The sequence below is a fragment of the Cetorhinus maximus genome, unplaced genomic scaffold, assembly GCF_964194155.1.
Source record: "Cetorhinus maximus unplaced genomic scaffold, sCetMax3.hap1.1 HAP1_SCAFFOLD_1099, whole genome shotgun sequence".
NCBI classification, from domain to species: domain Eukaryota; kingdom Metazoa; phylum Chordata; class Chondrichthyes; order Lamniformes; family Cetorhinidae; genus Cetorhinus; species Cetorhinus maximus.
The window spans coordinates 29,634-42,028 of NW_027597041.1; the positions used below are offsets into that span (position 1 = coordinate 29,634).

At 49.5% G+C, this 12,395-nt stretch overlaps 1 non-coding gene across 1 annotated transcript; it reads right to left on the bottom strand.

Moving 5' to 3' along the window:
* Positions 1 to 8,139: 8,139 nt before the first annotated feature.
* LOC144675675 (U1 spliceosomal RNA) lies at positions 8,140 to 8,302 on the bottom strand. Its single transcript, XR_013575122.1, has one exon. It is a non-coding gene; the product is annotated as a U1 spliceosomal RNA (small nuclear RNA).
* Positions 8,303 to 12,395: the final 4,093 nt, after the last annotated feature.

Here is a 12,395-nt window from a genome sequence, read left to right on the forward strand (position 1 = left end):
CCTGACATGATGGCCAGAGTTCCCAAAACAGCAGGCAGGGCCACGATGCGACAGGTTTGGCTCAAAGAAGGGCAGGACTGGGCATTAAATATTCTCGGTGTTTGGGAGAGACAGGAAAGGGGGGAAACGGCCGGGGGTGGATGGGAGCGGCGATATTGGTTAAAGGTGGCTTTACAGTACTGGAAAGAGAGGATGTCCCAGAGGGGTCAAGGACAGGATCTCTCTGGCTAGAGCTAAGGAATGAAAAAGTTGCAATGACATTGATCAGTGTAGTATATAGATCGCCAACTAGTGGAAGGGATGTGGAGAGATAAATTTGCAAAGTAATTTCATAGAGGTGCAAGAATTATAGAGTAATCGTAATGGGGGACTTCAACTATTCAAATTCACACTGGGATAGGAATAGTGCAAAGGGACAAGAGGGGCCAGAGTTCCTGGAATGTGCTTAAGATCATTTTCGGCGGCAGCATCTTTCCAATCCAACCAGAGGGCAGGCACTGCTGGACCTGCTTCTGGGCAATGAGTTGGCCCAAGTGGTCAAATATCACTGGGAGAGCCTCGAGGGGACGGTGATCATTGTATCATAAGGTTTAGATTGCCCATGGAAAAGGACAGAGAACAATCCAGAGCAGGGATAATTAATTGGGGGAAAGACAACTTCGATGAGATGACAATGCACCTGAGTCAAGTGAGTTGGAATCGAATGTTGGCGGAAAAGACAGTGGCTGAACAATGGACCATGTTCAGAGAGAAAGTATTGTAGACAATGTCAAGGTATATTCCCTTGCAGGGAAAGGTCGGACAAATAAATCCAGAACGCCCCTGGATGATGAGAGATGGAGGTGAGGTTGAAATGGAAGGAGTGCACATATGTCAGGTGGAAACTACAATCGACAATCAGGCTAAATATAGAAAGACCAAAAGGGAAGTGAAGAAACTAATAAGAAAAGCAAGGAGAGAGCCTGAAAAGAAGCTTCCAGCGAACATAAAAGGGAATTTCAAGGTCTTCTATCAACATGTATATAAAAAGAAAGGTTGGTAAAAGAAAGGGTAGGGCGGATTAGGGACAACAAACGGGACTTGCACGTGGAGGCTGGAGAAATAGTGGAGGTATTGAACAAGTAACGTCTGTCTTTACAAAGGAAGACGATGCTACCCAGGCCGAGGTGAGAGAGGAGGTAACTGGTACAGTAGAAGAATTTACAATTGATAGGAAGGTGGTGTTGGAAAGGCTATCTTTACTTAAAACAGATAAGGTACCAGGACCGGATGAGATGCATCCGAGTCTTCCAGTCTTCCTTAGACACCGGCGAGGTGCCAGAGGACTGGAGAATTGTGAATGTTACACCCTTGTTCAAAAAGGGTTGCAAGGATAAAGCTGGCAACTACAGACCAGTCAGTTTGACCTCAGTGGTAGGGAAACTTCTGGAAACTATAGTACCGGATAAAATCAATAATCACCTAGACAAGTGCAGGATAATTAAGGAAAGTCAGCATGGCTTCATCAAGGGAAAATCATGTTGAACTAACTTGGAGTTTTGCGGAGGTAACAGAGAAGGCTGATGAAGGAAATGCTGTTGATGTGGTGTATATGGATTTTCAAAAGGCATTTGAGACAGTGCCACACAACAGACTTGTGAGCAAAATTCTAGCTCCTGGAATAAAAGGGAAAGTAGGCACTTGGATAAGAAATTGGTTGAGTGACAGGAAACAGTAGTGATAAATGGTTGTTTTCCAGATTGGAGGAAGGTTTGTAGTGGGGTTCCTCAGGGGTCAGTTGTGGGGCCCTTGCTCTTTCTGATATATATTAATGCTCTAGACTGTGGTTTGCAGGGCACGACTTCAACATTTGCAGTTGATACAAAGATTCAAAATGTTGTCAACTGTGATGAGCATAGTCTTGAACTTCAAAAGGACATCGACGTTGAAGATGCAGAAAATTTGGATTTATTTTAAAGTACTAGCCAGGACCAGCAGCTAAGGCACCAAAGCATACACAAACAGTCGCAGCCTTACATGAAAGCTATAAACTTGTACAAAGGGCTCAGCTGTAAATTTGCAGTTAGGAAATGGGAGACACACGGGCGGGGACACGGGATAACTCAATCAAGAGATGGGGAAGCCCATTTCGCACCGTCTGATAGCAATCTTCAAAAGGACAATGCCCAGTCCTTGCACTGCAATTACTGTACAAGAACACAATTATCAGCCCACCGGGGGGGTCATTGTGCTGTGGCCTTTGTCTAACGAATACCATTAAGTTGTAACTGATAGTAAAAGATATATAAACTGTGCTCATTTCAACCTCGGTGGAGAAGCGCCCGAATTTCCCAGCATTTTCTCCCTGCATGTGTAATAAAGGAACCACTTGAATATTGCATCTGGACTCCGAGTGTTGAAATTTTGTCCCAGAGTATTCCTCGGACCTTTCAATTGGTGCTGCGAGCAGGGCCCGAAGGATGCAGGACACCGACGGGGAAATGGGATGAGTCAGTGTGAATTCATTTTTATTCATACTAAATCCGACTCCGTCCCGATCCAGGAACCGTCAGGCGCCCCACGTATCAGAAACCTGGGCTCCAGGCAATAGTTCAAGGGGTGGTAAGGGTGGGGTAGTTCGCTTGTCTTATAGATTGTTATAATTACATCCGGTATTAGCCGCAAGTAACGAGTTCGGTCAGAAAGGACCCAGGGTAAGAACCATACCGCTGACAACAACTATACCCCGACCGTCTTACCCAGAGATGGCCAGTGGTGACAAACTCGAGTGGGGACCAGAGGGATCCTTGACACAGCATTGAGCTGACAAAAATAAGAAATCGATAGGCAAAATGATAAAGAACAATTGGAACCCATTTGACTCACCCGCTGATCAGAGAAAATGGTGGGATAATCAGAAAAAAGACAAAGATGATGAAGCCTGGATCCTAATGTTAAGACAACACGTAGAGTTAAGTAAGAAAGTAAATCGAATGTTGGCCAACAAATCCCAAAATGAAGAGCTGGTCCAGGCAAAAAATCTCATGTCAGTTTCGGCAGCTTTACCACAGCCACCAGTAGCTGCACAATACGCAGATAATGTAGATTGGAACGGGCTGGTGGAACAAGCAGCAGGATATGAGGAACAACGGGAAGCGGGTTGGGAATCACCACCCCCGTAACCCGTGGCCCCAATTAAGATAGAGCATGTGCCCCTGGTGCCCGGACAACCAGGCAGACCAGGCACAGCAGCAAGCTGATTTCCGAGCCTTTAGAGCAGAAATGGCACAAGACTTAGGGCAAGCCCCAGTTAATTGGAATACAGTGACTGGAGTAAAACAAGAAAAGGGCGAGAGTGCCCATGAATATGGCAATCGGAGGTTTGAGGCATATTGTAACTACAGGGTTGTAGGTGCTGCGCTGAACCGAGACGATGTACAGATTATGCAATTGTACAAGGATGGCCTTAGCCTGGCCCACCAGGCAATCCTAAACACCAGGCCTGGGCCCACCAGGCGATCCTAAACACCGGGCCCACCAGGCGATCCTAGACACCGGGCCCACCAGGCGATCCTAGACACCGGGCCCGGGCTAGTAGACAAGAACACATATGATCGAGGAAGATGGGCCACCGGGGTAGATAACCACATAGGGAAAACTAAGATAAAGGTGTCGGCAGTGAGGTTACAGACCCCACTGAAATGGTGGCCACTGCAGCAGCCGTTCCTAAACCCGAGGTGTGCTTTAATTGTAAAAACCCGAACATAAAATATTTACAGTGTTAGATGTAGCCAATGGATTTTGGTCGATACCACTGGACCAGGAATCCCAAGATAAATTCGCTTTCACAGTGGGAGGGAGACGGTGAACATGGGCGAGGCTCCCACAGGGATTCCACAACAGCCCCAACATCTTCCATCGGGTCACGAGTGAGAAGCTGAGTCCGTGCGACGTAGAGTCTAACAACAGTACAATCTTATAATATGCAGATGATATCCTAATAGCGTCAGAATCGGAAAGGGGCCACATCGGAGCTCTCCTGATAGTCATAAGGACACTGAAAAATGCTGGATTTAAGATAAACCCCTTTATGAGTTGCTGACCGGGAGGGCGATGCGCTTGCCAGAGGGCAGAGCCACCGGAAGTGAGGATATGGGACCCATCAGAGATAAAATTAAAAACGATATTAAGCAATTGGATGGACAGCTAAAGGAATTACAACAGGAAGTGAAGGACCAACAGGCTATCAGGGATTTAGAAGAGAGGACAAAAGGGGGACCCGCGTCACCACCGGCTGAGGTCGGAGACATGGTGTTTGTTCAAATCACCCCTAGCCAACCAGGTTTTGCCCCAAAATGGACTGGACCGTACGGAATTATTCACGTGCCTGCGCCGATATGAAGGGAAAAGCTAGGTGGAAACACGGTCGCAACTGAAAAGGTATGATGTAAGTAAGAAAGACTAAATTACCAGGCAGCGGGGGGAAAACGGGCAACGAGCAGTCCGTACTGTGTAGGCCAAGTGGTTTAGGATTCATTCCCGATCTGGAGGACCGGCCATCTGAAAGACAAAAGGGGGAATCCTCAACTACGGGGAGGGTCACCGTGGGCTGTGCACAAGGAGGGACGTAAAGGAGAAAGCTACAGTGTGTGAGAGATTTTTCGCAATTTACCTTCACACCCCAGGAGAACAACAACTGGGGTCACTGTCCCGGGGAGGAAGACTTGGGAATGACAGATACCTGGCATTGGATCTTGAGGGCCAAACACGGAGAGTTGACTGCAACGGCGGACCCCTGGACCGACACCACCCTGCTATCACAGGACACGACGACACCACAGAGACTATCTTGCCCAGACATGACCCCTGGGCCACAGAATGGACTGGTACTGTATACGGACGGTGAACTCTTGTATGATAATGTTAAACATGAAATTGTACAGGTAATTGTGAACCTGGCAGGTATGCGACTGCCAGAGTATTGCAGAAACCAAGCGCCCCTACGAAAACTGTACAAATTACTGAGTAAGGCTGTGATTAATCAGGCGGCCGACGCCACGGGAGCCACTAGATTCAGGGCACCACCAGAAGAGAGAGTTAGTTAACAATGTACTGACAAGGGTGAACACAGGGACTTCCCTGGTAAACTCTCTCGACATTCAAGGAATCAACTCCGAGGTCACGAATCTTAAAGGGATCATGAGGCAGCTTGCTCATAAGAGTAGCGAGGGGTGGTGAAACGGCAGCGGCCCTAGGGGGCAAGAGTGTGGCATCTGTATTGGAAAGCGTACACGTTATAGAGACCCATGCTAAAGCCACCAGCCAATTAACAGAAAGGGAGGAACGACAAGAGGACAGCACCCAAAAAAGCCAGCTTACGGCCGGTGGATGATCGGGCAATTAAGACACAATCTGGGCCAGATCCAAAGTGGGGAGGTACCGGGCTGGATCAACAGTGCCCGGTTGTGGGGGATGGACAAGAACCCAGGCGTCATCGACGCATGTACATTGAAAGGAGTGACCAGGGTGTATGCGGTGATTCAGAAGTGCACCTCAAACCAAATGAACGTGATAGGTATGGGCAATCCCCTCAGTCACAGCAGACACGGGCCCACACCCTCAGTACCAAGTGGAGAACATTGGGTTAATCTGAGACAATGACTCCCTCCGGTACTACCCCATAGATATGCATGCCATATGCAAGAATGAGGGCATACACGGGGAATCACTGAGCGGGTGCAGGAGGAAAGGTAGCCTCACAATTAGCTCCCATCCAGTTGGAACGGGGGGGGGTGCTGGACAAATGCGGGTACAACCGAACGGAGGGTTGTATATTAGAAATTACCCACAGAGAAAACCATCACACCCGCTCAGGATACAAGGGAACCCCGGCTCCCAGTTACTATCAGACACGCGTGAATGATGTACGTCCAACAAAGGGGTCAGGTCTCAGTCAACCCCTCCGACACACTCCACCATGCCCTGGAACACTATGACGAACCTAAGCAGGCCCCAATTCCCAACCTTCCCGAAAGTCTGACAAAGTTGAAAGGTGTCTTACGAAAGGTGAGGAATCAGCATTACGTGTTACAGGCGGTGTTTAAAAGGCTAATCAATGATATGGAAGAGCACTTGAGAGATCCGACATGGTGGGAGCAAGTGTGGGAATGGGGGCTGAATGCGGACATACACCCCTGGATAAGAATAAGCTCTCATATACTCGTCGCAGTGCAGCTAGTGTTAGCATTGTTTAACTCTAATTCTTTCAATGTCTTCTCCAGACAATCCAAAAAGTACCAGGAGACCATGAGTGGCGTACTGAGAGGCTGCGAGGAGACATTTGCGTTACATTATGGGACCAGCAACACTCACACACACACAGATTACACAATCCACACTGACATCACTAAAAATCACAGACGGAATCTCAGTAACAATCCACATGCTTTGCACAGTCTTGTGTTGGGGGTTTAGTGTTTGATATTTCAAACTGCAGTGACATTCCCGACAAGATGAGTTAAAGTTTTAACCTTAACCAGAAAATGGCTGAAACATTGTTTTCCTGGGATGAACACGTCAAAGGACAGGAAGAATCAGAAAGTTGTCCTGCCCTGGGATTAACATATCAATGGACAGGCCTCCTGGGGAGCAGATTGAGAGACATCCCAACATGCCAGGGGTGGAGTCTGCAAACTGCTCGTTCAGGATATACCTGGCTAGGAACCCAATCCGAAAACCGCCTCCAGAGTGCGGAGCTAGTCCCCACTCTGGTTTAATGTGCGTGTGTGTTCCCTCTGTCTCAATCTGCTTTATAACTCTTTGACTTGTTTGTATTTGGATGTTGCTGAGTTGTAACTGAGAGTGAATCATTGGCTCTTGCGTTATTTTGTTTGAAAATGTTCTTTGCTCTCTGTTTTAATGGAATTAATTTTCTCCCCCACCCCTCAAAGAATTTTTATTTTGAAACCTGCAATCTGAAGATCCAGACTGGGACAAGGACTCTTCTTCTTCAGGAGTTTCCTGAGACCTTCTCCAAGGCCGTGCCCCATGGGCCCACGTGAGTTTGTGTCCGTTTCTTACCCTGAGATTTAATTTCCTCTCCGGGACCCTGGTTTTCGGTGGCTCCGGTTAACCAGTTCCTGTTGGACTGCGGGCCTGGAGTTTCAAAAAGATAATCCTGGGGTTAAAGTAGCCCAGCCTTGCAATCCAAAACTTACATGTTAGCCTCCAGTGTGTGAGGAACAGGAGCCCCACAAGAGGAAATGAAAAGTCCTAAAGTGAAGCTGCCTAAAATCTTGTTATAATTCAGGGACAATGCGTGTATTTTGGGCTGTGCGATCATTCTGACGGTTAAACGGGATTCCCGGTGGTCATTTTACTGAGGGTTTAGATTTCTATCTGCCTTTCTCCAGTTTTCTTTCTGTTTATTTCTTCGCTTTGCGCTATTTAAGCCTTCAAGGAATAATCACAGGTGAATTGATGGGCCTACAGCAGGGGAAGTGAGCTGCAGAAGGGGCAGGGAAAGACTTTTACACATGAGGAGAGGGGGCAGGAGTTTCAGAAGGTAGGAGTCACACAGGGGGCTGATTAAGGGGGAGATTATACAGAGGAGGTGGGAGGCTGCTGTTCGTTTCGGAGGGGGATAATTAGAATGAACATGGGGACAGGGTGCTTGTTCATGTTTGAAATAGTGAGGGGTCGCTGCTACATGTTTAAAATGGTGAATGCATATGAGTTAATAGCTGATATGAGTTTGTATTTATACAGACGTCCAGATAGATAGGGGGTGGGGCGGTGCTGGGAGTGCGGGGACTGTTGTGATGGTGGGTTGGGTGTTAGATGGGGGTTGTTTGAGAGAGATTTTTGAGTGGGCAAACGCGGGGTTAAAAATGGCGCGAGTAATTTGGCGGCCACGAAACAAACGGTCTGGCGAAAATGATGCATAGATGGAATAATTGTCGGCTGATAATGACAGGGAGGAAAAGAATGGGGGTTGGATAATATTTGCGAGGAGGAAAGAAAAAGCTAAATAACCAGTCCAGTATAGATTTTGAAGAGCACACATTGGGGGTTATATATTTCTTTTTTCAGAAAAGGTTGCTGACAGGAAATAGAAGAGAAAATGAAAGATATGATGAAATCTATTTTTTGAATTGTGAATCGGGGAGAGCGCAAACGCAGTCCCCCACTACCACAAATTTTACAGTCGAGTATCCCGCATTTGGGGACATCGCAGGCGTCAGCACACCCGAAGTGCAATGGGCTAGCATCGTCCTGGGAGAACCTTTTTTTTTTGCAAAAATATACTTTATTCATAAAATATCTTCAACCACATTCCAAACCATTTCAAAAACACCATTACAAGGGTACAATCCGGTTCAACTTTAACAAAATGTATCACCAGGTGCATCAGTACAAACAATATTACAATCATTTACAGGCTTTCACTTTGAGCTGTACAGCCCGAGGGGCTCTAAACAGTTCCCAGTCTCTCGGTGCGCTGTGGCAGAAAGGTCTTAGACAGCGGCCCTTCCCCATTGCGCTTTTGCAGCAGCTGCCCCAAGCTTTAGTGCGTCCCTCAGCACGTAGTCCTCGGCCTTGGAATGTGCCAGTCCGCAACACTCGGTCGGGGACAACTCTTTGCGCTGGAAGACCAACAAGTTTCGGGCAGACCAAAGCGCGTCTTTCACCGAGTTGATGATCCTCCAGCTGCAGTTGATGTTTGTCTCGGTGTGTGTCGCTGGGAACAGCCCGTAGAGCACAGAGTCCTGTGTCACAGAACTGCTCGGGATGAACCTCGACAGCAACCACTGCATCTCTCTCCAGATCTTCTTTGCAAAGGCACCAACTACAAGGATGTGAACAACGGTCTCATACCGACCACAGCCACCTCGAGGGCAACATGCCAAGGGGGTGAGACTCCTGACTTTGACAGTCTGCTCGGGGAACCATCCCACAGGGTCCACCCTCTCCTTTTCCCTCAGGGCCTCTAAGACGTTACGTGCTGTCCACTGCCTGATGGACTTGTGGTCAAAGGTGTTTTTCTGCATAAATTTTTCCACCAGGGACAGGTGGTACGGCACGGTCCAACTACTTGGAGCGTTCCGCGGCAGCGTGGCCAGACCCATCCTTCGCAACACCGGGGACAGGTAGAACCTCAGCACGTAGTGACACTTGGTGTTTGCGTACTGAGGGTCTACGCACCGCTTGATGCAGCCACACACAAAGGTGGCCATCAGTATGAGGGCGATGTTGGGCACGTTTTTTTCCCCTTTATCTAGAGGCTTGTACATCGCGTCTCTGCGGACACGATCCATTTTCGACCTCCAGATAAAGCGGAAGATGGCTCGAGTGATCGCCACCACGCAGGAGTGTGGAATGGGCCAGACCTGCGCCACGTACAGCAACAGCGAGAGTGCCTCACACCTGATGACCAGGTTCTTACCCGCAATGGAGAGGGAGCGTCGCTCCCACATGCCCAGTTTCCTTTTCACCATAGACACTCGCTCCTTCCAGTTTCTAACGCATGCCCTGGTCCCTCCGAACCATATCCCCAGCACCTTCAGGCCGTCAGCCCTGACAGTGAAGGGGACAAAGGATCGGTCAGCCCAGTTCCCAAAGAACATGGCCTCGCTCTTCCCACGATTTACCTTGGCTCCCGAGGCCAGTTCGAACTGGTCGCAAATGTGGATCAGTCTGCGCACCGACAGCGGATCCGAGCAGAAGACGACGACATCGTCCATGTACAGGGAGGCTTTTACCTGAGTGCCTCCACTGCCTGGGATCGTCACTCCTCTTATGCCCGGATCCTTCCTGATGGACTCGGCCAAGGGTTCTATGCAACACACGAAAAGAACAGGCGAGAGAGGTCAGCCCTGCCTGACTCCAGATTTAATCGGAAAGCTATCTGTTTCCCACCCATTGATTGAGACTGCGCTACTGATGTTAGTGTAGAGCAGTTGGATCCAATATCGAATTCCCTCCCCAAACCCCATTTTGGAAAGCACATCCACCACGTAGGTGTGCGATATTCTGTCAAAGGCCTTCTCCTGATCCAGGCTGATGAGGCAAATGTCCACACCCCTATCCTGCACATAGGCAATCGTATCCCTGAGCAGCGCCAGGCTGTCAGAGATCTTCCTGCCTGGCACAGAGCAGGTCTGGTCATGGTGTATCACCAATTCCAGAGCGGATTCGACCCGATTGGCGATGACCTTGGACAGAATCTTATAGTCCACATTCAACAGTGAAATGGGTCGCCAAATTCTAATTTCCTCCCTTTCTTCCTTGTGCTTGTAGATGAGGGTGATGATGCCTTTCCTCATGGATTCTGACATGCTGCCGGCCAGGAGCATACTCTCGTACACTTCTAGTAGGTCTGGGCCCTTCCAGTCCCACAGAGCCGAATACAACTCCACCGGCAAGCCGTCGCTTCTGGGGAGATTTACTCTTCTCGAAGGACTCAAGGGCCTAAGTCAGTTCGTCAGGAGTTCGCGGTTTGTCAAGCCTCTCCCGTGTACTGTCGACTAAGACCTCCGTGATAGAGGACAAGAAGGACTGGGAGGCCGTGCTGCCCGTGGGCTTCACGTCATACAATCCGGCATAAAACGATTTGCTGATCCTCAAAATGTCGGACTGCGCTGACTTTACTGAGCCGTCTTCTTCCTTCAGGCTGCTGATCACAGAGCTCTCTCTCTGTACCTTTTCGAAGAAGAAACGTGAGCACGTCTCATCCTGCTCCACGGAGCGCGCTCCGGAATGGAAGATGTTCTTGGAGGCAAAGGGCTAGGCTTGCTGGCTCTTCACCTCTTAGAGTTCCTCCTTGACATCGACCCCCACCGACTGCAGCCGGAGCAGATTCTGCATGTATTTCAGGAGTCGGGACATTTCCCTCTGTTCCTTTCTAGCTTTCTGGGTGCCTTTGACGATGAAAAACCTCTTGATGTTTCCCTTGATCGCTTCCCACCAATGTGTCAGGGACTCAAAGAGGGGTTTCATGGTTCTCCAACCTTTGTAATCCCTCTTGAGCTCCTCAATGTTCTCTGGGGTCAGCAGTTGCACGTTTAGCTTCCATGCCCCCCTGCCCACCCTCTGGTCTTCCTCTAAGTGACAGTCAACCAGTAGGAGGCAGTGGTCAGAGAACACCGGCTTGACATCGGTGGATCTGACTGCGAATGCGCGGGACACAAACAGTTAGTCTATCCTGAAACGGATGGACCCGTCTGGTCGCGACCGGGTGTATCTATGCTGTGCTCAGTCTGCAGGGTTGCTGAAGACGTCGTGCAGCTTGGCATCCTTAACTGTTTCCATCGGGGATCTGGACGTAGCGTCCAACCTTCTGTCGGCCCTGCCGGATCGTCCAGCCGCATCGATGTTGCAGTTGAAGTCACCGCCCACAATGACCGGCCTGGACGTCACCAACAGCAGTGGGAGCTGCTGAAAAACCGCCAGCCGGGCGGTCTTTTGTGCCGGGGCATACACGTTAATTAACCGGAGTGGAGCATTCTTGTACATTACTTTTGCTACGAGGAGGCACCCACCCATGACCTCCTTAACCTCGGAGACAGTGAAGTTGCCTCCCCGCAGCAGAATACCAAGGCCGGAGGAACGAGAGTCGTATCCGTCCGATCAGATCGATGGCCCGTATGACCACCACCGTGACCATTGTCTGTAGTAGCTGAGGTGCGGTATCGCACACTCCTGCAGAAACAACAGGTCAGCTTTGACCTTGGCAAGGTAATCCAAGGTCGCTACACATCGCGTAGTTGATTTAATGCTATGCACATTTATGGATACCATCTTTACACCCATTTTAAAGCATTTAGTCTCTTACCAAACCTGTTGCCTCTGAGAGTCCCAGGCCTTTGGTCTGCTCCTGCATACCCATAGTGTTTACAAATTGCCTCACTTTGGATGGGCTGAGGAAACTGTCCTGAACATCCCCATTGGCAATGTTCTGCTCAGGTGGCATCTGGGGTTCGAGCAGAGAATGGGATTTGAAATGTCCTCTGTTGGAGAAGCTTCTCCAATCCTCTCCCTCTCTGGGGCGTTGCTACTCCCGGCTTCCCGGAGCTGGGGTGCGCTGAGCGCCTCACTGCTCCCAGATTCCTGGGGCTGGGATGCGCTGGCCTCTTCGGGTTGTGGGCAAAGTTGGGGTGCGCTGGTCTCCTCATTGTCTCCAATGTTCTGGAGCTCAGGTGTCTCGTCCTCCAACTCCCTAGAGCTTTGCCGCTTCTTCTGCAGGTGTCGCCCAGGCACTTCTTCGTCCGAAGAGCAGCTGCCCTTGTTATCCGTGTCGGATGGGAGACGCCTCTTGCCTCTTGTCTGGGAAGTGGCTTGGTCCCTTCTTCCTTTTGGCTCTCTTCACCAGCTGCCACTCCCCCTGCTGATTTTCCGCTGCTTCCTCCTCCTCCATT